Source organism: Lepidochelys olivacea (assembly GCF_965140295.1).
Source record: "Lepidochelys olivacea isolate rLepOli2 genome assembly, chromosome: 14".
NCBI classification, from domain to species: Eukaryota; Metazoa; Chordata; order Testudines; family Cheloniidae; genus Lepidochelys; species Lepidochelys olivacea.
This window is the reverse complement of record NC_140424.1, coordinates 4,829,292-4,854,156: the sequence shown is the minus strand read 5'-3', so window position 1 is coordinate 4,854,156 and position 24,865 is coordinate 4,829,292. Positions and strand designations below refer to the sequence as shown.

Below are 24,865 nucleotides of genomic sequence, written 5' to 3'. Positions count from 1 at the left end.
TTAAGCAGAGACAGAGAGAGAAAAAGTTGGACAGAGGGCTAAAGTCTGTCTCTCTTACATCAATGTAAATCCAGTGTAATTCCAATGATATCTGTGGACCTAGCACCAGATCCTTATCTGGGGAAATCAGTGGAGCTATGTAGCTCCAGAGCCGCTGAGGATCTGGCCCTTAATTCTTATCTCACACTGGTTGAAACCCAGAGTGATTCCACTGAACACTAAGGTCTGATTCTGATTCCATTATAGAGGTAGTCTCCACTTAACTTCAATGCCATTATTTTGCAATGTGCATGGTGAGTGCATAACCAAGGTGAGTGAGAGGAGACTTAGTCTCACTGGGCTAAACTCTGAAGTCAGTGGAGTTATGCCAGCAAATAATTTGGCCTATTGTCCTCCATATGGCACCAGTACAGGTGCGAGGAAAATAAACCTCAGCCCGCAGCACCATTGATTTCGAAACAGTGATAGTGATTTTTACTAACTGAAGATATAGCCTGCTGAATGCAGTGGAATTACACCAGCAAAACAGAGAGCAGAATTCGGGCTAGACAGAAAAGGGAAATTCTCTGATTGATTTCATTTTCTTTACACACACTAACAAAAGTGGGCAGGGTTTTTCTTACGGTTAATGGAGGGAAAATCATCTCTGCGCATTTTGTTATGTCTTTTGTAAATTGCATTGCATGTACATGTAAATAAAGGAGGGGATAATATATGCAAAGTGCAGCGTAGTCACAGTATGACAAAATTGGTCAATTTTCGTTTTATTTAAATTATATGGTGTGACACAATACATTTAAAAATATTTTAACCAGCATGAAAATTGACCAATTTTGTAATATTTAACATATGGCTTATACATTGTTGAATATGTTAGAAATACATTTACCATGTATTTTACTAAAAAAAAGGTGTGTATATTTAGCATGTATATTATATTTTGCTGGCATTTTACCATTCTGGTTGATATTTAATTCATATTTTATTAAAAGAGCTGTTGTAAAGACAAGTTGACTATTGGGAATATATTTTCTGGGCTTTAATAGCTACATAATAGATACATATCTCCTTACATAGCTGTTAAACTTACTGCATGAAATTATGCTCTTAGGGTCTGATCCTATGTTCGTTGAAGTCAATAGCAAAGCTCCTGTTTACTTTAATGGTGCAGGATCAATTCCCAATTCACAACAGTGTAACCCCACTGAATTCAATGAAATTATACTGGTGGTGTAAAGAACAGAATTTGCTTTGCAAAATCAAGTGGTTTAATAAAATGAAGATTTGGGGTTGGATCCTGCATGGTGCTGAGCGTCATTGAAGTTTATAGGTTTTGAAGAAGTTCAGCATACTGCAGGATCAGAATGTTGTCAGCACATTATCATCTTTTCATTAAGGGTCGGATTAATGCACATGATTAAAGTTAATCCCATGCTTAAATGCTTTGCTGAACACAGTTGAATTTAAGCACATTCTTAAAGTTAAGCCTGGGCTAACCAACACCTAAAAAGACCTTGTCAGGGTATGATATTCAATTTCTAGAATAATTTTTCCTTTGGTTTTGTAGGTTGGAAATTTACAACTGAAATCTGTTTCATTTTTGCAACTAATGTTATATTCCATGTCACATTTGATATGTGGTAACCGGGAGTGCCAATACATTGCTAAGTCCCATTGCTGTGAAATCGATTTAACATTTCCCAGTATTGTAGGAGATAACACTCATATGTCCGCACTGAATTCCAACATTGCTTCATGTTGGATTTATCATGACTTAGGGAAACAAAGTATTGGAGTGAAATATACAATAAGCCTGAGTGCAATAGTTTCCTTCATCGAAAACACTCGTGAGAACTTTAGTTAGTTAGTCTATTCAGCCACAGCACACTCCAATTTAATAACAGTTTGCAGTTTGAGCAGTTGTATCTATAGCAAAGCAAATTATTTATTAAAAATGAAAAGGCACTTGGTATCTCCAGAATAATCAACAATATCATTTTCTAGGAAGAAAGCATTTAGTGAAAGAAAAAGTTGAGCTGCCTCTACTCTAATTACAAGAATTTAGTTTCCATAGATCTGCATTCTTGAAGCAAGGGTGTAATTTAGAAAACAAGTCTTCTTATCTAACTACACTGAGTAACTTCTTTTGTTCTCTGAAAGAGGATAGTTGGGATTAAATCATTTAATTTCCAAGAACTGTCTTGGATCCATCCAATATTTGATAGCCATGGTATGAAACCAAGAGTCTTTTTCAAGAAAGTCCAATTGCAAGTAATAAAGAATGAGGTCTAGAAATGGACAAAGCTGGTTTAGAAAAAAAAATTAAGATCACAGGGCTTTGGCTCAGAAGTTAAATATTTCACAACCCTCCTTATTTCAAAACAGTGTTAGAATGATTACTGGTAGACTGAAATTATGACTGCAATCTAATCTAGGGGCTATTATATACACCTCTTTCTGCTGTGGTCATCTCAGCTGGAACACGGTGAGTAAAGAGGCCGTAAAACTGGATGTAGAATTTAAGGTGAGCAAGGCAACAATTTGCTTTGAATGGTCTTTTCTTCCCGTGGCCATGTATGCGGCTATGACAGTCTCCAGTTCATGTAATCTCAGAATGACACTGCAGTATTGTTAGGGCACAGTGGAGTTGATGAGGGTCGACTAGAAGTGCTAAGTCTAGCTTTAAAAAAATGGTTGGACTTTTTTTAATGAAATACGGCTTTTTGCACAATCTGAATATTTTGGTGAAAACGTATCACGGTGTTTGAAATGTTCTGATTTTTTGACAACACAATTTGAAATGGACATTTTAAATTTGGATTCAAATCAAATAGCATCAAAATTAACTTTTTTTAGGTTTGGGGGTTTGTTTTTGTAGGTTTTTCCTTCCATTCTCTTCCCTTTTCCTCTTTCCTGGATGGGGGGCGGGGAGGAAGGAGGGTAAAGGGGACAGAAATGAGGGGAAACGAGCAAGCCAAAAACCCCTTAAAACCAAAGACCTATTCTGTTTTTATTTTGAGTCCATCTGATTCAAGACTATTTTTTTTTCTTTTTCAATCAATGTTAAATTAAACGTTTTGTTTCACAGATGCACTTTGTAAACCACTTCAAACCAGGGAGCGGGGCAGCCCCCCATCACCTCTAGTTCCAGCACCTATGATCCAGGGTTTACAGCTTGGTTCAATGGCTCTCAGCACCCCCACTACACAAACTGTTCCAGCACCCCTGCTGGGAATAGTGAGAAAATATCATGTTCACTTTTTTTTTTCCAGAAAATATTTCCCATTTTTTGACCGGCCTGTAGAGGTACTCCTAGTGTACTGGGTGCTTTGATTCTGTAAGTGTCTAGTTATATGTCCTTTAAGAGATATAGATGTATTTAATACATCAGAAATTACATTCCATGTGTGCGATTAGGGGCTGATTCTCTTCTGGTTTACACGGATTTTACACCAGTGCGGCTCAGTTGACATCAGAAGAACTATACCAGTGTACGCAACAAAAGAATCAAGCCCCGTGTCTTTTGCTACTCTGCCCCACCCAATCATATGGGACCAGTTCATCTGAAAGCCCACGTATCACTCTCTGATAATTGAAACTGAGGAACAATTGAGCTTCCCTCGGTTCGGTATAGCAAAGGGAGAAAGGGATGTAGCAGTGCGAAGCTCCTCCAATGAGGGATAGTCCAGGCTTGTGAGTTCAATCCTTAAGGGGGCCATTTAGGGATCTGGGGCAAAAATTGGGGATTGGTCCTACTTTGAGCAGGGGGTTGGACTAGATGACCTCCTGAGGTCCCTTCCAACCCTGATATTCTATAAACTATTGTTAAATATTTTACAAAGTGCATCTGTGGTCTCTTCCAGGGGCAATGTTCAAGATTCCTTCCTCTTTCCCTAATGGTTTATGAGTCTTGTTCTTGTGTTGTGTGTATTTTATGTTAATGGAGGTGGCGATTTTCTCACTGAATTTCTCACTGACTCTCTCACTGACTCAAGCACATTGCTATATTGGGCAGCTTAACTATATATATTTATAGTTAAGCTGCCCAGATGCCTTTGTCTATTATTATTATTATTGTTCAATATTCTGAAATTGGGTGCAGGCTGATCATTGTGTTCCAAGGGTGGTTAATATTTTGCAACATCAATTCCTGTACGGGCATTTGTTGGATTAAAGGGAGGCCTGCCTCTAAAATCAGTTTAGCACTGTATAAATCGATAATTAATGGCCCATCGCTTTGCTCTGTGAACATGATTTGCTCATAAAATTGAATTTCAGTGGCGAGTGCCTCCGATATTCCCGTTCTCATTAAAGCGCTATTTAGCTATAGTGTAGAAAATACCAGCTTGGCCCTATTATTCTAAAGTTAAATTGAGCCATATGATTGGAATATTGCCCAGAGTTAAAAGAAAAAAAACAATCATTTTGAAATTAACATGATCAATACCCTAATGCATGTTGAAGGCTGGTTGGGTCTGACACAGGAAGTGATGCAATAAGGGAGCCCTTAAAACTCACAGTCCTCAAACAGGAAATGTTTTCCTCGAGGAATAGTATACTTGAAAACTGCAGATTACAATTTAATACTAACCAGATTTCTACATTAAACGTGATTTCCGAGAACAATTTGATTTTTCTTTTTTTTTTCCCCTTCTTTTTTAAATGATCAAAACTGTGTCCAACCGCAAGCAGCTCCTGGAATGAGCCCGTGGCTGCCTGCAATTTAAATGTCAGACTTCACAATTGCTGAACTACATCAGATTGCTCTCAGAACCCTCTGTCACTCACCACTCACCTGTCAATCTTAATCTGCTTTGATGCTTGCACATTTCAGTATCCCTTTACTTCGTTCTCATTGCATGGTTAGACCTATTCTGAGTGGGGATAGCATGGAGTTGCCCCTTAGTGTGATGATACAGAGGTCAGCTCCCCATTTAATGCACAGTAAGATTCAGCTGATTAGAATAATTCCAGAAACAGCAGCAATTAAACCCTGCTATATTTCTGGGGACCGTAGCAGAACGTGTGATCTCCATTCAGGTGCTAAGGATGGAATGAAGGGAAATTCTGTTGAAGATTATTTTCTTAATTGATTTGGGTATTGATTTCCTGGTCTGTCTCCAGCAATATGATGATAATAATTATTATTATTTAATTATTTGTATTGTGGTGGTAGCAAGGAACCCCAGTCTTGGACCAGAAGTAGGTGCTGTACAAACACAGAAACAAAAAGACAGTCCCCGCCCCAAAGAGTTTACAATCTGAGTAACCACCACCTTGATGACTGTTGGAGTAACTGTTTAAAGAGCCAATGTACTTCCAGGAGTAATGTGACATTAGGGGCTATCTGTGATTGTTTAACCTCAAATCGTTATTCTAGCGACTACCACCTTTTTGAAACAGGGACAGGTCAGTTCCCCATTAATATGGTCAAGTTATTTTTTGTGATGAACAGCACTCATGGCTGTCAGCACCTACTCTGATAAGAAATTTCAGCATTTATTCACTTCTAGGAGGAAATCTGCTTCATGGTCACCACAAAAAATAACTTGAGCATGTTCATGGGGAACTGACCAGTCCCTGTTTCAAAAAGGGACCATATCATACACTCCCTCCTGTACAGCAAGGAGCATGTTGCCAGAGAGGATTAACAAAGAGTAATTACAATAGAAGACTACTGAAATGATCTGAATATGGTGAAAGTTATTACTATTATTATTTATTATCTGTATTAACATAGGCACCCAAGAGCCCTAGTCATGAAGTGGACCCAGTTCTGCTTTGTGCAGTACAAACACAGACCAAAAAGGAAGACTAGCACCCCTGGCTAAAAGTTGTCATTGGAGAAATAAATGGGGTGAGACAAAGGTGCTGACAGAAGATTCCTCAGAGGAAATCTTCTGACCGAATAGAAGTTCTCTCTGGAAATGTCTAATTGCTGGACAGCAGCAGATTCCCTTAAAACTAAAGGCATCTGCTACCAGAGTGAAGAGGTTGCAGGGCAAAGCAATTCTCTACAGTGCAATCAGCCACTGGCCACTTGTGCAGCTTACTGGAGCAAAGGAAAAGATGGGCAAGGGGAATAATTGGCTCAACTTGATGATTTGGCTGGTAGCCCAAATTCTGTACAAAAGAGCTTAGGAAAACTCATCTCCTGCGAACTTCTGTCTCTGTGGGTTTCTGAAAGCTTTTGAAAAGGTCGGCGGCCACATGGTAGTCTTCTGTACAGCACACATGAATCATCTGATTTGATTCCTGGCCCCAGTCTATCACTCCTGTGGCTAAGATGCACCCTGGGGGATATGGGAATGGAGTGCCTCACTTTAATTAACCTTCCCAGACAATTAAGGGACAAAACTGGCAAGCTCCAAAATGAGTTCCACCACCTTGTAATGGGAGGCCCTGAAGATGGAGGGATTCAAGAGAGGGAAAGCAGTAAAGGATATTCTCTGAGCTCCATGAGGATACAGAGGACCTGCAAGGAAAACTTCCCCGCTCTGAAGTCAAAATGCCTTGTTCCATGGATGAATCTGAATGATCTTCTCTGTTCTCACATTCAGGAATCGAAAATATTGTTCTCCAGCCAGAACTGAAGGGCAAACCAGGAACCCTATAGAGCAGTGTGACAATTTAACATTAATCCAACCCTCTGCTGCTGATATGATGGTAATGGAGGGGAAGATTAAGCACAATAATGCCTCCCATGGTGAGCAATCACTGTACTGTAAATTGTGATTTTCAGACATCTGCTCATTGGAAACATTTACATTGAGACTAAATCCCTCCCAGGTTGCATGATAGTACCAACTCTGTTTTCTTAGGCTGTAGTTCCACATTTGGCATACAGAACAAAGCCATCCAGAGGCTACAGAATCCATAAAGCACAGGCTTCAACGACCCACATATTGCCAGAAAAGTTGACAAGCATGCAGGAAACGCTCCCCAAAGCTGCCAAGTCATACAGCTCTTGAATGAACCAGCTTCTCCATGCAAACCTATTGCTTTCTTGAGCATTAAATATTATTGCTCTCCAGATGTGTCATGAAATTCTCCCACTTGTAACAGTGTCTAGAAAAAGGAATGGGCAGTGAGACTTCTGGTCCTAGACCATTACTTTTAGTTTTGTTCTGTCCATGTTTAAATTCATATGTGGCACTCCTGTTCCTCACTGTTCTGTGGGCGATTAGAAGGAGGACTGATGAGGGGCATTAAAGCATTTCAGATGAAAGGGACTAGTACCTTATGGACATGTGTCCACATCAGACTCATATACACAAGACACTAATTGTCAACTTTGTTGTCAATTCCAAAGAACGAATGGACATGGTCTTTTCCTTTTAAGCTAATTGGTCTCCATCATTTTTTTCCCCTATTTTAAAAATAGGTTCATTGAGCAAGATAGTACTTGGTCCAAGTTTAGCCTGAAATCTAGATTTTGAACATGCCATCTCTGGGGTCTACAGATGCCAAAACTTGCTTTGCCCAATTACAGATAGGGTTTTATTGTGAAATTCAAGTCAGGCCCCAGATTCTGATCCCAACCGCCATGTGTGGGCATACACCCATATACATACATGCAGTTTAGGAGAATGTTTGAGTCCATGGTTTTGGTGTGGGCCAATTTATAATCATGGTTTGAAACCCTCTCTTACATGCAATCCAAGACTTGATCTGGTCACCTTTTCATTCAAGGAGATGTCAGTTTTCATGGCCATGTGGACCTACTGAGAATGTGTCCTATCTTTACAACATACAGAGGATTCCCAACACAGCTGTGAAATACCCTTGTTAACACCCTTGCTTCTTTCCTAAAATTGGATGCAACTGCATAATTCCAGGGTGTTCTGCCCTAATTTTAGGACTGCAGCTTTGGATAACCACCTATGTGTGCCTATTTTTTCTAATTAGGTGTCAGGTAACAAGCTGTTCTGAAACAGAATGTACCAGCCTGGGAACAGCAGGGATGGAAACTAATGCCAGTAAATCAGGGAGAATTTCTTCATCCTTATCCTTACTTTGACTGCAACATAGAGATGGACACTAGAACAAACCACAAAGTGTTGCAGCCTGTATCTGTATATAATGTGTGTGTCTGTACTTTCCATGCTCAAAAGAGCTCAGGAGAAAGTACAAGATATGAGCATTTTATTTGTATCGAGCATTTCTTGAACAAACATAAACCTCAGGAGTGAAGCACTCTTTTTGTCTTCCACTGTCCCCAGTGGAAGACAAATAAAAAAAAAAACCATAATATTTTATTACCAACAAAAAAATCGTGGTCAATCGGTTTAGGGTTGGATCTTCATCAGGCATAACTTCGTATAGCTCTATTTAACTGTCAGGAACAGGGCTGAACGACACCAAATGAAAATCTGGCCTGCGTATATTTTTTATCCAACACTTTGTGGCATCCCTTACTGTCTTCCTAAATATATTCAGTTTCTTCAGTATCATTTTCTGCAGGTGTGGGTTTCAAAGAAAACTGTAAATGGACATTCGTGTCGCAGAAGTAGAGGGGAAAGGAAGAAGAAAGGAGAGATGTAAGCAGGGACAGTCCAGACCCTCCTCAATTAATTACAAGAGATGCAATTTCTAAGTAAAAATTAAGCCTGACTCATGATCTCAGGATAGAATTTTCAAGTGTCCGGATTTTTTTTTCCAAACTGGAAAAAAAATAAATATCTGGGCATTTGAGAGTTCTACTCGGAGACCATGAGTCAGGTTTAATAAATTTTACTTAGAAATTGCTGTCAGCCAGCCCCAGGGACTGGAGCTCCCACTGTCAGCCAGATGTGTGACCTGAGAGCACCTTAAAGACTCAGAAACTGGACGGGAAATAAAGGGAGCCCGCATTTCATTAAAAAAAAATCCTCATGATTTTTGGGGAGTAGAGTGGGGCAGACTCATGATTTTCCAATGGCAAGAGGTGGCAACATTGAGACCCGTTGGTGAGTCCTGATGCAGGAAACGGTGAAGTCTCTGGGTAATTGTAATTTCCTTAATGGAGGTAGTTGTCACTTAGCTCTCATGAAGATGGGTGAATTAGAGAGAGAGAGTGAGAGGGGCAGGCCTGATATTTCTCACTGTTACAACTACATGGTTGAAACCAATCATTATACTCTCAAATGAACTCACACAGTATCACCTGTGGAACTCACCACAGTATCACTTTTCACGAGATGATCACCCTATATCTAACCTTTTAACACTCATCCTCAAAGGAAACCGGCACAAGGTGAGCCAGGGAACCTATATCCAGAACCCTGCTAGACACAAACAACCATGGAGTCAACAGGGATAGTGGTTCTATGGCTCATTACAACAATTCGTAACACACCAGACTGCTTGCTACCCTTAGTTGCCCACTTCAAACCTGTTATGCATGACAATCTAACCCTCAATTGCCCGCTTCATTTCAAGTGACCATCTACAACATGTGTTACCTCTTATGCTTAACAATCTGTCCCATCTTGTATTTAGCTCAGACACTCTAATTTCCTTCCCCAGACCTGAAGAAGAGCTTCATGTAGGCCAAAAGCATGTACCCTCCAGCAATAGAACTTGGTCCAATAAACAATAATACCTCACCTACCTTATCTCTCTCTCTGTTATACTAGCATAACTCCACTGAAGACAATGGAAACTCACTGGTGTAAAACTGGTATAAAGGAGAGTAGAATCAGACCCATTGCATTGCCCTGTACCTTGTGTTGTAATTTACATGAGCGCAAACTCGGGGTAAAATGCTGCTGATTGCGAATGGTAGCATTTTACAACCACTTCCTAACTCATGTTGCACTGATGCAAATGACTACGTAAGGTGTAGAGTAAGAGAATGAGCCCCTTGAATTTTCCCTGAGGCCACTTGTTTTGTAGTTACTTCAATACCTGTTTCAGCACCTCTTTGTGAGTGTGCAGTTTTTTCTTACAAAATGTGATCTCAAAAGCCTAAGCAATCAAACCCATAGAGATCATTAGGAAAATGCATTTCTGTAATGGAATAGAGGAAAGGATTTAATCTTGCTATCTTAAATCCATGCAAGACTTTGAATTTGTCAAAAAAACACAACATAAAAAGAGAGAGAGAGAAACCCTGAGGGGAAAGCAAGTAAATTTATGAAGGAAACACCTGTCCAGCCACAGCATCAAAATGATAGGAAATCAATGTCTACAAGTTCTGTAGAATGTGAAAGGGACTTGCAGGTGGGTGTTGTGGCTTTGATTAGCTGGCACGCCCTAAGGAATATCACAGGTTGTGAATAGCAAACTTCATTACCATGGGTGTAAAGTAGCTTATTTTCAGGAGATTAATTGGTTATCACCATTTGAAAGTGGTAAAATTCTGATATCCCCAACACCCCTCTGTAAAATGCAGCCATTAAATCTGATTTTTCAGTCAGGGATTTCTGAGTTTCCAAGCAATGCCAACAAGAATTGTACAGAAAAGTTTTTGTTTTGTTTTTCAGTTTGGGCCCCCTTCTTTCCCCCCCACAATTGGGTAGAACACGCTACTTTTTGGTCATGACTGTAGATCTAAGAGCTTGTTATTGCCTGAAGAAAAAAATGACTTCCTAATTCTAACAACATTTGAGCATCATCAGCCCAGCCAACCCCAACTGGTAATGAACAAAAGACGCTGTGGTGGCCAACAGCTGCATTACTTTTGACTGGGTCGTTCTTGCCAGGTCTCAAAACTAAGCGGGCCTGGCACTGATCATTTCTTCAGTGGGGACACTTGGCTGCAACTTAGGAAACTGGGGTTCAACCCCTGGCTCAGCCACAGACTTCTTGTTTGAACTTGGGCAAGACACTTACATGAGTCTAACTTACATTAGCCTAACCGATCATTCCGTTTGCCATCTGTAATATGGGGATAATATTTTTCTGTCTTACAAAGGTGTTGTGAAGGTAAAAAACATTGATGATTATGAGGTGCTCTATTGTTTATATTGATGAGAGCATTAAAAGTGCTGAGATAGACAAACATTGTTCCTTTTGTATTAGTATTGAACAAGTAACCTAGTGTCAGCCATTTAAATGGAAGTCCTGTCTTCTCAGTGGACATTAAAGACTGCAATGCCCTTATTGAAAAAGATAGGGCTACTAACCCAGTTTTTGGTTGGTTGGTTCATGAAAATTTTTGAGCTCTTTTCATCCCAGTTCAGGTAGGAACATTTTTTTTAAATCTGGGAAATCCTCACAGAATGGAAAAAACTGTTTTCCTCCCAACTCGACATTGTATCACTATACCTCCAAAGGAACATCCTTTTAGCAATCTAAAATTGTGAGCTTTCCCTCAGAAACGTTTGATCAGATGTTTGAAGAGAAAACAAACCCACCCGGCCCACTCCACAGTAACAATGAAGAAATCTAGAATGTTTAAATGCGCTGGGATTGGTGGCTAAATGGAAGAGTTTACACACGTTTGCAATGTACAAAAAGGGCAAAGGAGGAGCAAGAACATATTTTAGTACTGCCATATCAGGAATCATTACGGCTTAGCTGTTACAGGAAGGCAAGAGGGGAAAAAAACACAGAGAAACACAAACAAAGACTCATATTACCAGCCTTTTAAATGAAATACTGACCATAGAGAGGTAGTTTAAAGGCTTGGGGAAACAAATTCAGATTTCAAGGATTCAACGATGGTATCATGAGCCAAAACCTCTCATCGATCATTTAGTGGGCACCTCCAAAGGCATGGAGTACATCCAAACCCACTTGCAAAGTCATTATGGGCTCAGTCCTACAAACACCGGACACGTAAGTAATCCTTGATTACGTGTGTAATCCCTGGAAAGCCACTTAGACTACTCGTTTCAGTAAAGGCTGCCAAATCATATCAACTGAGCTTCATATAGCAACCACCCATTTCTCAATATGAAGAGCATCTTGTGTTGTTACTCATGACCCTTTAGATTTGAGATTTTTTAAACAACTTGAATCCTTCTTTGCCACAGAGAAATTGAACCCTGCAGTTCTATTCTCTATTTTATGTGTGCAGACTTGTAGCTAGGGCAGGCGACTTAGACGGCTGCTCCATCTTGCTGTTCCTGTATTTGTCACTGATTCCCTGGGGGCCCCGGTCAAATTATTTAACTTATCCAAGCATCAGTTTACCTATGTGAAAAATGGGTGTAACAATACCCACATCATAGGAATGCCGTGAACTTTATATTTTTCTTTGTGCACGGCTTCAAGGTGCTTGGATGAAAGTTGCTGTCTGAATCATTATTGGGGCTGGTTGAAATGCCTTTGAATCTAGAAATTTCAATGGCATTTTTCATCAAAAATTCAAATTTTGACAAAAGATTGAAATAAAATTTCATGAATGTTTCTCCCACCGCCATTTCTAGTCAGCTGTAATTATTATTATGGTAATTATTATTATGGTAGCATGATGTTCTTCAATGTTAGGTATCTGTATCCATCAATGGATTGGAAAAGTTAGCTCTCTGCTAAAAACTACATTGAATGGCACAGGATAGTATAGTCCAAGCTCTTTGAAATCCTCCTCTTATGCAGGAAGAGAGGGCCGTTCTAACAGAAGCTCAGTGTTACTCATGGAATTCACTCTGCAGCGAAGGTGGAGTTTAAAGTAGAGTAGGACTATGTAGCTGAGATTTCAAAACCACCTGATGGAAATTAGGCCTCTAAATCATGTAGACAGCTTTGCAAATCTCTGTCTATATGTATTGTGGTGGGTTTGAGTAATGATGCCTTATAGGTTTCAGAGTGGTAGCCGTGTTAGTCTGTAGCAACAAAAAAAAAACGAGGAGTACTTGTGGCACCTTAGAGACTAACAATTTTATTTGGGCATAAGCTTTCATGGGCTAAAACCCACTTCATTGGATGCATGCAGTGGAAAATACAGTAGGAAGATCTGTATACACAGAGAACATGAAAAAATGGGTGTTGCCATACCAACTGTAACGAGACTAATCAATTAAGGTGGGCTATTATCAGCAGGAGAAAAAAAACTTTTGTAGTGATAATCAGGATGGCTCATTTCAAACAGCTGACAAGAAGGTGTGAGTGAACAGTAGGGGAAAAATTAGCATGGGGAAATAGTAATATGTGCAATGACCCATCCACTCCCAGTCTTTATTCAAGCCTAACTGAATGGTGTCCAGTTTGCAAATTAATACCAATTCCGCAGTTTCTCTAGAGTCTGTTTTTGAAGTTCTTTTGTTGAAGAATTGCAACTTTTAGGTCTGAAATTGAGTGACCAGGGAGGTTGAAGTGTTCTCTGATGGGTATTTGAATGTTATAATTCTTGACATCTGATTTGTGTCCATTTATTCTTTTGTGTAGAGATTGTCCGCTGGCTGAAAATGAAATGCCACTGTGCAGCAGTTGAAAAAGTGACGTGTACCACACTGAATCAGTGACTAGGTTTTTCCAGCTCTGTTATGCTTTCCCATGGCATGTAATGTAACTACTGTTGCTTACTCAGGCAGATGGGTGACAGATTCACCTGAGAGACCTCACCAAATAAGACATCTTTTATTCTTTGAGGGATCCACATAATTTGGCAAAAACATTTAACTAAAGTACCTAAGACCAAGCCAAACCCCAAACACTCCCCAAGCTTTTTTCCTTCTGGCTTTGCATAGTAAATCCTGCCTACAACACACTGCAGTGAATATTCGGTTTTGGAGACAGTTTCTTTAACAGGTCATTTTTCCTTGGAGAGTTATGATTTAATGCGCTTCATCAACATGGACCATAACTGGCTCAAGCTTCTTTTGTTTACTTTGAATGCATTGGTGTATTTATTTGTCAATTCTCTTACCTCTAAATGAAACTGCTGACATTCGGTATTGTGTTTTAGTCTTTGCTAGGCTTCATAAGGCAAGTAATATTTTTTTCTGAAAATTGAATAACCACACTATATATAGGTATCCTTATTGTTTTATTGGCAAATAAAAAAATTGTTTATTAGTCAGTCAACTAATAACTTTTAAATGTACTGTTTTAAAGACAGCCAGTTAAGATTTTTTTAAAATCCTAATTTTGTCAGGGATTATGCTAGTTGCTTTAAAAAATATTTGGTCCAAATTATCTGCAGACACAGCTGCATTGATTTCAATGGAGTTTCACCCAGTTACTCAAACATGCAATTTGGGCCCTTTACTTAGTGTATGTGTTCATTTGTAAAGAATTTTTTTAAAGAAAAATATTGTTCTACAAAATGACTATAACAGAATTTTTATTAGAATGTGGAATTCCGTCCTTTAGGAGTGATGGAAGCACTCTTCTTTTTGGTCATTTAAACTGGACTAGATTAAGTGCTGGTGAATATACTTTAGGAAAGAATCTGGCATTAGACTGTAAAGGATCACCTAGTGAGGTATTTTCTATATCCAAATTCTTTGATTCTCTGGAATTAAAATGTCCTTTGTTTACATTACATATAGGGCTAGATTCTCATCCACGGCAAACTGGAATGACTTCAATGAGGCTATGTCAATTTATACCCGCTGTGGATTTTACCCATAATCTTGTGATATAATTTCAGACTTTACAGTCTCTAAATTTGATATTTGGGAAAAAAAATCAAAATGTGCCTAAACATTTGGATTAACCTCCATCACCAATCATCATCCTCATTTAAGAAGAAAATCTTATTTGTTGATGAACCATTCAGATATCTTTAAAAGTAGAGGTCAGCGTGAACCCAGACCACAGCTAGGCACATCACCAAACCATCTGGGAATTTTAAATGGATCTGAATTTTACAGGGGGAGGGGGAATGAGGCTGTTTGTATGTTGAGGAATCAATGCATGTGGTAGGCAAGTGAGGGATCAGAAGCCTTGCTGGGGAGGAAGCTGGTGACACACTACGGGAACCATGGGAGTTGGAAGAGCCTTCCACAACCATTTCCAAACCACACAGAAGGTTTGGATTCATTTTTTAAAGGAGTAAAATTCAAGTCTTAATAAGTAGCCCACCCATCCATAGTGTTAACATAAATGGCTAACCTTATTCCTATGGCGAGTGCTATCCTGGAATATCTTTGGGAACTAGGACCAGATCCTAAATGGTGTCCCAGATCAATGAGAATTATAGACATTTAAATCCCTTCGGGGATCTGAGCCCTACTGAATACAAATGGGGCCATATTCTGCTCTCCGTTACACCCATGCCACCCCACTGGAACCACATGTGATCACGGAAGGAATATGGCTCAGTATGATTGCTTTTTTTATTAGAGTTCTTCATACAAAGCATTAAGATGTATTTTGCAGACAGAGGCAAATTAGACAGATCAGATGCTTTTGGTCCTCAATCAGCAAAGCACTTATGAGCAGGTGCTTAACTCAAAGCACCTGCTTAAGTCCCACTAAAGTCAATGGGACTGAAAGGCATGTAACTTTAAGAATATATTTAAGTAATTTGATGAATAGGAATGGCTTGCTGAAATGAGCCCTTGGAAGTTGTGGATTGCAACTTTCTTTTTATAAGCCATGTTTTCCCCTGTCTGCCTGTATGAAAGTGCAAGGAGGAGATACGTATAATACATGCTTTAAGGAAGATAAAAGGTCTTAAGTCTCCAACAACATGACTGGAGAATTATTATTAAATCCCTCTTTTTAACGCTTTACATATGGTATGTCATATGCTTTCTGTACTGCAAACATTGTCACTGTTTGCTTTCCAATTAGGTTGAGGGGCATCCGGAATTTGAATATGGGCCAGAGATTTTTTTTTCTCCAATGCCTCTCTTTCTTGGTCTCTCTAGCAGAAAGAAAACAGTGAAAATAGTAAAACAAACAAGAAGAAATGCTCTGCCGGGGTGGAGTTCTTCCTTTTTCCATCACAGACATTTTTTAGAAAAACACACTGAAAATGTTTGACATCCATTTGTGGGAATCTCTATAATTAGAGTTAATAAAAGGACTTGTCAAGTCCACCTACCTTTCAAAACAGAGATTCTTTTATTTTCCCCTCTTGATAACTTTAACTTGTTCTTCTGATTGGCATCTGCAGAGAAGTTATGATTAACATGTGATATGCATACTGTATATATAATGTGTGTGTGTGTGTGTTTCTATAGGTATATGCATGTTCTCACCCATCTCCTCTGAGGATTCCTTTAATTAAACAACTCCAAGTATCAAGGACAGCTAAAGCATTAACATAAAAGTATCTATGTGAAATGAGTTAGTGCTGTCAGTGCAATTCTCAGTGGACATGTGTCTACCTCAACATAAGCCATCCTCCACAACTGGCACTAATTAGCACCCCTGCTGACAATCTCAGCTGAGAGGCCATGGGCTACAGAGACTCTCAGCATTAAATGTGATCCCTGGGGGACTGCTTGAGGTACAAAGGTAGACAGTGTTGGGGAAGCTCGCACTGCTACAGTTTGTGCTTTGTGGATAGCTATAAACTTCTCTCTAAATTCAGAGTGAATCAGAAAGTTTCCGTTCTTCGGTTTTTTCCTCTTAATAGTCTTCATTTCTATGGTTGTCTGACTCTGGAGGAAGACCTTGAGATAGGGTTTTCTTGTGAGCCGTCCAGGTGTGCATGCCCCCGAGGCTTATATAGATTTGTGCTGGTAAGAAAAAAAAATACAAATTGAAATTTCAATAAGAAATGGAAAAAAATTGATACTTTTCTTCTGCCAATATTTTCCATTTTTCAACCAGCTATAAGGTAAATACTTGAGGATGTGACTACAAAGCTCTGGTGTTAGATATGTAGCTTCCTTTTGATAGCTACTATTCCCCATGTTGAGCAGAAACAGGCAAACTGGTATGAATAAGAACTGACCAGAACTTTCATCCAAAGACCAAACCAAGCAAAACTCAGAAATGTTTTTGAAAAGTTTTCTTATTTCTCTGAACATCCTGGTTTCTGATGATACAGAGAATGGTCTCCTTGTGATATTTTAGTTCTGCTGATTTTTGTATTCCTCACTCATCTAAAACACGGGGAATGCTGGAAGTCTTCTGAGAAAGTAATGATCCAAGAATCCACAGTTTCATCCAAAGTCTTTCTCCATATTTTTTTTTTGGAGGGTGCAGGGTGGGGTATTTGCATAGGCATCTATCAAGTGAATTATCAAGCCTTTAGAAGGACATCCATCACTAATGCCTACATGATGATATATCATCCGCCATACACTCCCAGGTCATGGTTTCAGCTAATAGTGAATTACTGTTAAATCATAAACAACAATTGTACCAGCCAGATCCTCAGCTGGTGCACATCAAATTAGTTACTTTGAAATAAATGGAACTACAATGATTTACACCAGCTGAGGATCTGACCCCAAACTAATACCAAATTGAGGGCCAGATTCTTAGCTGATGTAGCTCCACTAATTTCAAACTCAATTCATTTCAATGGAGCTATGTCAATTTACACCAGCTGAGATTCTGGCCCCAGTCTGTGAGACAAAATCCACAATAGAAAGGAGGGGGAGGGCTGCAAGGGGAGGGAAAGGGGAAAAGGCTCAGTTGCCCAAAAAACCAGAGCAGTTAAATAACAAACTGGATGGGGGATGGAGGACTTATTTTAGTCTTTTGTGGGCCAAGAATGTTAATTTCACTTTACTGGAAACTGATGGGTGTGATTTGCCATTATTTTCCATTTCCTGATGACCTGAAATAAAATATGACAGCAGTCCATATTCCACCAGCTTTGCCTAAGCTCTAGGTGTTTATACTGCCTTCTGTAAACACACCTTGCTTTTCCAACTGCAGAGAGAGAGAGAGAGAGAGAGGAGAATAATTGTGTGTCTATTACAGAGAGAGAAAACCTGTGTATTCAGTGAATCATGGTCTTGGAATGGAACATTATTGTCAGCTCAGCCTTCCCAAACCAGACAGAGGTTTAACAATGGGCACAAGTTTCGCCACAGAATCATCCAGCTGTAATAGAACCAAGGCGGTGGTCACTCAGTCTGTTAGGTCATAACCCACATCGAAATATTATATATTCCACCATATGTAATAACATTGATATTGCACCTTCCAGCCCAAACCATGCACAAAGGAGTTGATTCACCCACCACTGAAATGCAGCCAATAGCCGAGGTAGAAGGGTGCGTGGGTGGCAACCACCTTAGCCAAGCGGCACACGTCGCATACTGCACAACAGTGGGAGGTGAGGTTCCTTTTGGCCACGGACACCAAAGCAAATCCAATGGCTTACCAAAAGTGGCATGGACTCTTTAATGGCTGCACTGAAGAAACAGGACCTCTGCTTTTAAAGTGCTGTCCAAAAGGTCTTTCACTACACAGTGAGCTGTATGGAATTCAATTTCTCTACCACAGGAGGATGAAGGGCTGACTCTGCTCTGCCAGGATGTTAAGCTGTGGTTCCAGAGAATCTACAGGAGGAATTTTGAACCTCATGTTTAGACCACAAAGACCTGCCCTCTGATATCTGTATGAAATACAGAGTCAGCAGAGCTCATCACACTTATTTTTAAAACACATATCGTAACACTGCCAAACCATGTATGGAAAGGATCTGTACAAAGGAGCTATGTATTACCAAATAATTCTGACAATTAATAGCACTGTTCCGTGATAAAACATGTCTCCTCCAAAGTTCTGAGCCCTTTGAAAGCACTAGACAGCAGCAATTTCATGGTATAGCGTATGGAAGCCATTTGGTATCAACAGACATTCACAAGCCTTAGAGTGAAAAAGGGAAATGAGATGTGTTTCCTTATTGTATTGAAACCAATGGGAAAATGGATCAAGAAGAGGTCTCTCTCCTGTGAATTCAAACACTTTTGGTTAGCTTCTCCTCAGAAAGTATGATGGCATGTTTATGACCTTATTCAGCAAATCAGTTAAGCATGTGCTTAAGACACACCTATCAGTGTGATAGAAATGTTCTGCATACTAAATTTCTGCATGCTATGAACCAATACGGTCAAGCACAGGAGGGTTGTAGGTCCTCCCACCTTCTGACATAAGTTAACTGAACCAATCTGTCACTATATGGGATATTTTTCAAATTAAATGAGGATTATAGACCTGATTCAAAGCCCGTTGAAGTCAAAGTGGACTCTTTCCATTGATTTCCACTAGTTTTGCATCAGACCCAGAGACCCAAAGAGATCCATAAATTGACAGCTCCAACCAGATCCCATGTACAAGTTTAAAGTAGCTCCCAAGAGCTTTATATTCGGGGCCAGACTTCAGAAACATTTGATGGGCACTAGAGAAACATCGTAAAGTCATTATGAACTCACAGAAGTTCTCCTCTTTCTGCTTGCAGATAACTCGGGGGGAGGGAGGGAATGGGAATATGAAAAATAAAATGGATTCTGATTTAAATATTTCAGCACGTAGGATCTTAGCAGGATTCTCCAATTACATTCTCTTCAGCACCAGCCATTTTATCTTCATGTCAACACATCAGGGTGCCGTACCAGACTTTCAAATTAAAGACCATTTTCATAACCTCAGCTGTGCCTCAAAAATAGGCTATTCCTTATTTAATGAGGGGGGAAAAAAGGCAAAGCAACGTAGACACAAATTAATCTTTTTTTTTTCATATATGTATGAGTGTGTGGGAAGGGTACATACCTCTTGCTCTAACACTGCTTGTTCTGAACAGTAAATTGGAATTCTTGCCACTTCCGAAGTCAGGGATTCCTCCAGACTTTTCTGAAACTTGACGAGCAATTGCCTTGGTACCCTGAGCACAGGTTTGCAACCCCAATGTGTGATAAATTAGACCTTTCACTCTGAGTTTTTCCTGGCATGGGTACTAGAACAACCCTCTGAATAGCTACTACTGCTGAATTTTAAAATCTCCCTGGCTCACTGCTCAGCCAAAACTTAAAGCTACAGTCCACTAGAATTTGGCAACATGCAGTCTTCTGTAACCTTATCTTTTTGTAATAATCATGTTTATTAGTATTATACAGTGCATTATAGGGTCCCTCTTCAAAGCCAAGGAACTATCTCTGTTACAGCAGGACATATAGCTCAAGTAATTGTCACAGGTTTTTCAAGCAACTGTTAGCCAAACTCCAGCAGCATGGCCCAGGGAATGGTGTACTGGACTGGGACTCAGAAGATATGGGTAATATTCCTGGGTCTGCCACTGACCTGCTATATGACCTTGGGCAAGTTTCTCTGCCTCCGTTTCCCCTCCTAGCCTTTGTCTATTTAAATTGGATGTGGGTTGGCGCAGAGACTGCCTCTTACTATCTTGGGGGGAGGGATAGCTCAGTGGTTGGAGCATTGGCCTGCTAAACCCAGGGTTGTGAGTTCAATCCTTGAGGGGGCCATTTAGGGATCTGGGGCAAAAATTGGGGATTGCTTTGAGCAGGGGGTTGAACTAGATGACCTCCTGAGGTCCCTTCCAACCCTGATATTCTATGATTCTATACTATGTATTAGTACAGCTTCCAGGAGTCATTTGGGTCCTCTAGGTGCTAACATAATTAAAACAATAAATAATAATTGTCAGTCATTTCCTTTTAATTAAGAGGCATTTTATTAAAGGATCTCAAAGGGGAACTCATCTGCTTTTCTTCAACAAAAAGAAAAAAAGGGTCAAAATGCCAAAGATTAAGATCTGTTTGAGATCAGAAATCAGTAACAGACCGTAGAGCAGTTTCCAACGTCATTGACTTAAAATGAGATGAAGGATGAATTTGGTCTTATGTGTACACTGAAGATTTAAAAAAAAAAAAAAGTTTTTAAACTAAGAATGTAAAACAGAGTTTTCCCCTTGATTTTCCAGTGATGCACTGAGCTCCAGCTTCTGGGTTTCCACTAGAGCAACTAATAAAACTGCAACTATCTGAAGTTGCCTGCAATGATTTCAGAATGAATGGCCATGTGATCAGCTGCTCCTGGAGGACCATAAGACTTAGACCTTGCATCTTGGTAGCGTAAGGAGTTGAGTCCTGCAATAGTCTGTGGTTTCACTTGACACAAGCCTGTGCAAATGTTTTCATCAGGGCACAGTCGGTTTCTGGTTCACATGAGAAGAGTGTCACTGTGAGAGTTGAATTCAGTTGAACCCAGTATCTCAATTTTCACCTGTTTTCTAATCCAAATCAGAAGCAGCCACAAATATTGTATGATTTGGATTCCTATTTACAAAATGGATCACTTTACACACAACATCCCAGACCTTGGAGAACATTTTGTCAGACATTGTCTGACTTTTGCTTAAAAAGCAAAGTTATGGCACTGGGCAGGTTCAGTACAGTTCCCTTCTAAAATTAAGGTTATTTGACTGTTCTCCTTCATGTACTGGAGATAAAACTTCTTCTGTATCTTTGATTACTGTCTAATCTGTCTTTGGGCATCTGTCTATATGCCTGCCTGCATTAGACAAGGGAATTAAAAACATGAATTTACTGCATTTAACTATTTAAATGGCTACCATGATATTTGCAATAATTCTTCAATTTATATGTAGGGAAGAGCATAAATCATGGTAAAAATTGCAACTGCAAGATTTTAAGGGCAGCATAACCCTTTTAAGGCATTTTATCTGTCTATGTATGGTATCTGGGCCCTACTCCAACAAAGCACTTAACCATACGCTTAAATTCAAGCGCCCAGTAGTCTATTGGCTTCAGTGGGAGTACTCAAGTGCTTCAAGTTAAGCATGTGGTTTCTGGACCTCATAGAGTGCCTGATATCTAGGTGCGAAACTCTAAAAACAAAATGTCTACCTAATCGGTCTGTGTGTTTCTAACATGTCCGGCACTGTGTTATCCAGGTGCCATGTAGAAAATCAAAAGTATAATCACATCTGTCCACTAAAGACTTGTCTTTTATAACACTCTCTCCCGCAAAGCAGGACCATATTCAACAATATTTAAATTAAAAATAAATATTTTTATTTAGCGGAGCCACTGTTGCCTAGTGGGTAAATCACAGGACTAGACCTCCAAAGACCTGGGTTCTAGTCCTAGCTCCATGACCAGCCTGCTGAGTGACCTTAGGCAAGTCACTTCCCTTCCTTATGCCTCAGTTTCCCCATCTGTAAAATGAAGATAATGATCCTGACCTCCTTTGTAAAGTGCTTTGAGATCTACTGATGAAAAGTGGTGTAGAAGAGGTAGATATTCATTATTATTAATTGTTATTGTTATTATTTTATTTTAAAAATCAAACTCCCAGTCAACTGTCTTGCATCCAAGCATTACAGGTCTTTCTTATTATTAATTAGTTGTTATTATTACTTATTTATTATTATTATTTTATTTTACTAGCATCCAGATGCCCCCATCACACATACACGTAACAAAAAGATCATCCCTGAAGAGCTTACAATCTGCTATCTGTTGACCGTGTTCCAGTTCTTGTTTCTACCAAGTGGTGTTGGATACTATTATAATCATGGGCCTCTCCTGAGCGGACACTGTCCGTGGCATCACATTTTGTTTTAATCTGCAGTCATGATAGCTTACTCTTATTCTGGCACTTTGGGAAGGATTCATGCACTATTACCATGTTTTCTTTTCACAGAGCTGCCCATGTTTTTTTTTCTAAAGGAGACATTTCATGTAGAGAGATCTTCTTGTTGGATTTCTTGAAGAAGGGAAACTGAAGGACTGAGAATGAGATATATATATCCACAGATAGATAGTGTTTGTATGTGTGACATACACACACACACTCATTCAGATCTGCCCTATTAATAAGGTACATATACACACCTACAGCTGGGCTTGCAAACTTCTAGCTCTAGTGAGTTTATTGTAAAACTCAGGAATAAGGATAATCATTAATAATGGAATTTTCAAAGGGATTTGGGTGCCCAAATCTCATTGGCATTCAGAGGGAGTTGGACATGCCTAAGTTCTTTAGGCTCCTTGGAAAATCACAGCCTAAGATTTGAAGAACTCTCACTCACTCAAAGGTTTCACACACGTTTTCATAACTGCTCTCTGCTACAAGTAGCAAGTCTCGCCAGGCTCCATACTCACTGAGGTTTCAGCAGCAGTAGCCTCTGTAAATGCGGGAATAAATATGCAAGAAAGTGAATACAGCCAAAGAAATAAGTATTAATCAGTTTACTGTTCTCCCAGTGAAATTTTAAGCATGGGGAAGGGGAACATCAAATATGTAAAATCATGACCAGGATCATTCTTAAAACTCTCAAAGATTGTGGCGGGGAAGGGTTGTCTTCCTCTCAGTGTCTGATTAGAACTTTTCTTACACACCTGTTTGGAGAGAGAACTCCATTCCTTTCCCCTGCGCCTTTTTGGGTAATAAAACACGCTGTGACTCTTTTTTTTAAAATAAATGTCCAGGTGGTCATTCCTTCTGTTGTCACCATCCTATCGAAAAACCTTCACCTGCCATTCTTTTGCCACTGTGGAGACACCTCTAGAGAAGATCATGCAATTTTTTTTCTCTCAGAGATCATTTTTATGTCATACAGGGAGCTCTGAAGCAGAAAGAAATTGTTCAGAACATCAGGTGGAGAGCCCAATTTTAAAACATGGGCACCTAAAGAGGGTATCTACATCCTACATGCTCAAATTGGCACTTAGGCAATTAAATACCATGTGCAAAGTGTGCCTGTTATTATTTACATTACAGTAGCATTTCCAGACCCTACTTGAGACCAGGCCATCTTTGAGACAGGCCCTGTACATAACAGGGAATTGAGAGAGTAAGCAACTTGACCAAGATCAAGCACAAAGTCAGTAGCAGAACTAAGAACTGAACATCAATCTCCTGAGACCCGATCCAGCTCCTTAACCACTAAACTATCCTTTCTCCATGGAGGATATGCAACATGTAGGAACTGGAGGACTGTAATAATATTTCCTTGTTAAGATAACAGGAAGTTGTTTCAGAGTAGCAGCTGTGTTAGTCTGTATTCGCAAAAAGAAAAGGAGTACTTGTGGCATCCGATGAAGTGAGCTGTAGCTCACGAAAGCTTATGCTCAAATAAATTTCTTAGTCTCTAAGGTGCCACAAGTACTCCTTTTCTTTTAGGAAGTTGTTTATCAATTACATAGCACTGAAGTGTTGATGCAAATATTAGGCCATCAGTTTGAGAGAATTATGTCTGTTATATTCTGGTTGCTATTCAGCTTGTACAGCAAAATCTCAGTCAATATTCTTTACTTATACCATATCTGAAACTTCAATGGCCTATCTATTTAAATTATCTAGGTTAATCTATCTCGCACCTTCAGTGATAGTTCCATATCTCAGTAGTAGCTGGGTGTGAATGGGAATTCTGTACACTAAATGAGTGCAGGATAGTCAACAGAGCAGTGATCTACAGGGCTACTGAAAGATCGGCAACGTGGAGTAGAGAGGAGACATTTCTTTTAGGTGAAGAAATGATTGTGTTGTGCTGGGATAAAGGACTCTGGCATGGATTGGTTTAAAACCCTTGCTCAAAACAGCTGATCACACCCACACTTTATGAACAGCAAATGAATTTTCAGGTGGTTTCCAGAGGAAAACAGATTAACCTTATTGGCCACAGGCAGCTGATGCCCTGAAGTTTGGGATATATAAGCCTTCAGGAAGTGAGACAACAGAGGTTAGCAATCTGGAGGGAGAGGGAGTTACTTTCTCTTGATTTTAGCCTTTGTGATAGCTGAAGCAAGCCTTTTATCTGTTTCTTTGGGGGAGCGCTGGCTAAAAGCAAGCAATCTTTATGTCTGAATTTTAATGGGGCAGAGTAGAGATATATTTTGCAAATATCTCTGTTGAAAAGCACACTGAACAATTGCTTCAGATCTACCCTGGGATACAGGGCTCCAGGCTTGTAACTTCCCTTTTGTGTGTACCTTCTCTCTGCTTCCATATGATTCCCTAGAGATAAATAAAGCTTGCACCTTTTCAAGAAATACATTTGACATTTTAAAAGTATATTTCCCCTCTGAAGTCTCCA

General features: G+C 39.6%; 1 protein-coding gene across 2 annotated transcripts in view; it reads right to left on the bottom strand.

The window, feature by feature from the left end:
* Nucleotides 1-14,560: 14,560 nt before the first annotated feature.
* LOC311531193 (uncharacterized protein) overlaps nt 14,561-24,865 on the bottom strand; it is a 270,167-nt gene continuing 259,862 nt past the window's right edge. For both annotated transcript variants that reach the window (XR_014714151.1, XM_084648371.1), the window contains one exon: nt 14,561-16,562. The gene's annotated coding sequence lies outside the window, so the exon portion shown is untranslated. The remainder of the gene's footprint in view (nt 16,563-24,865) is intronic.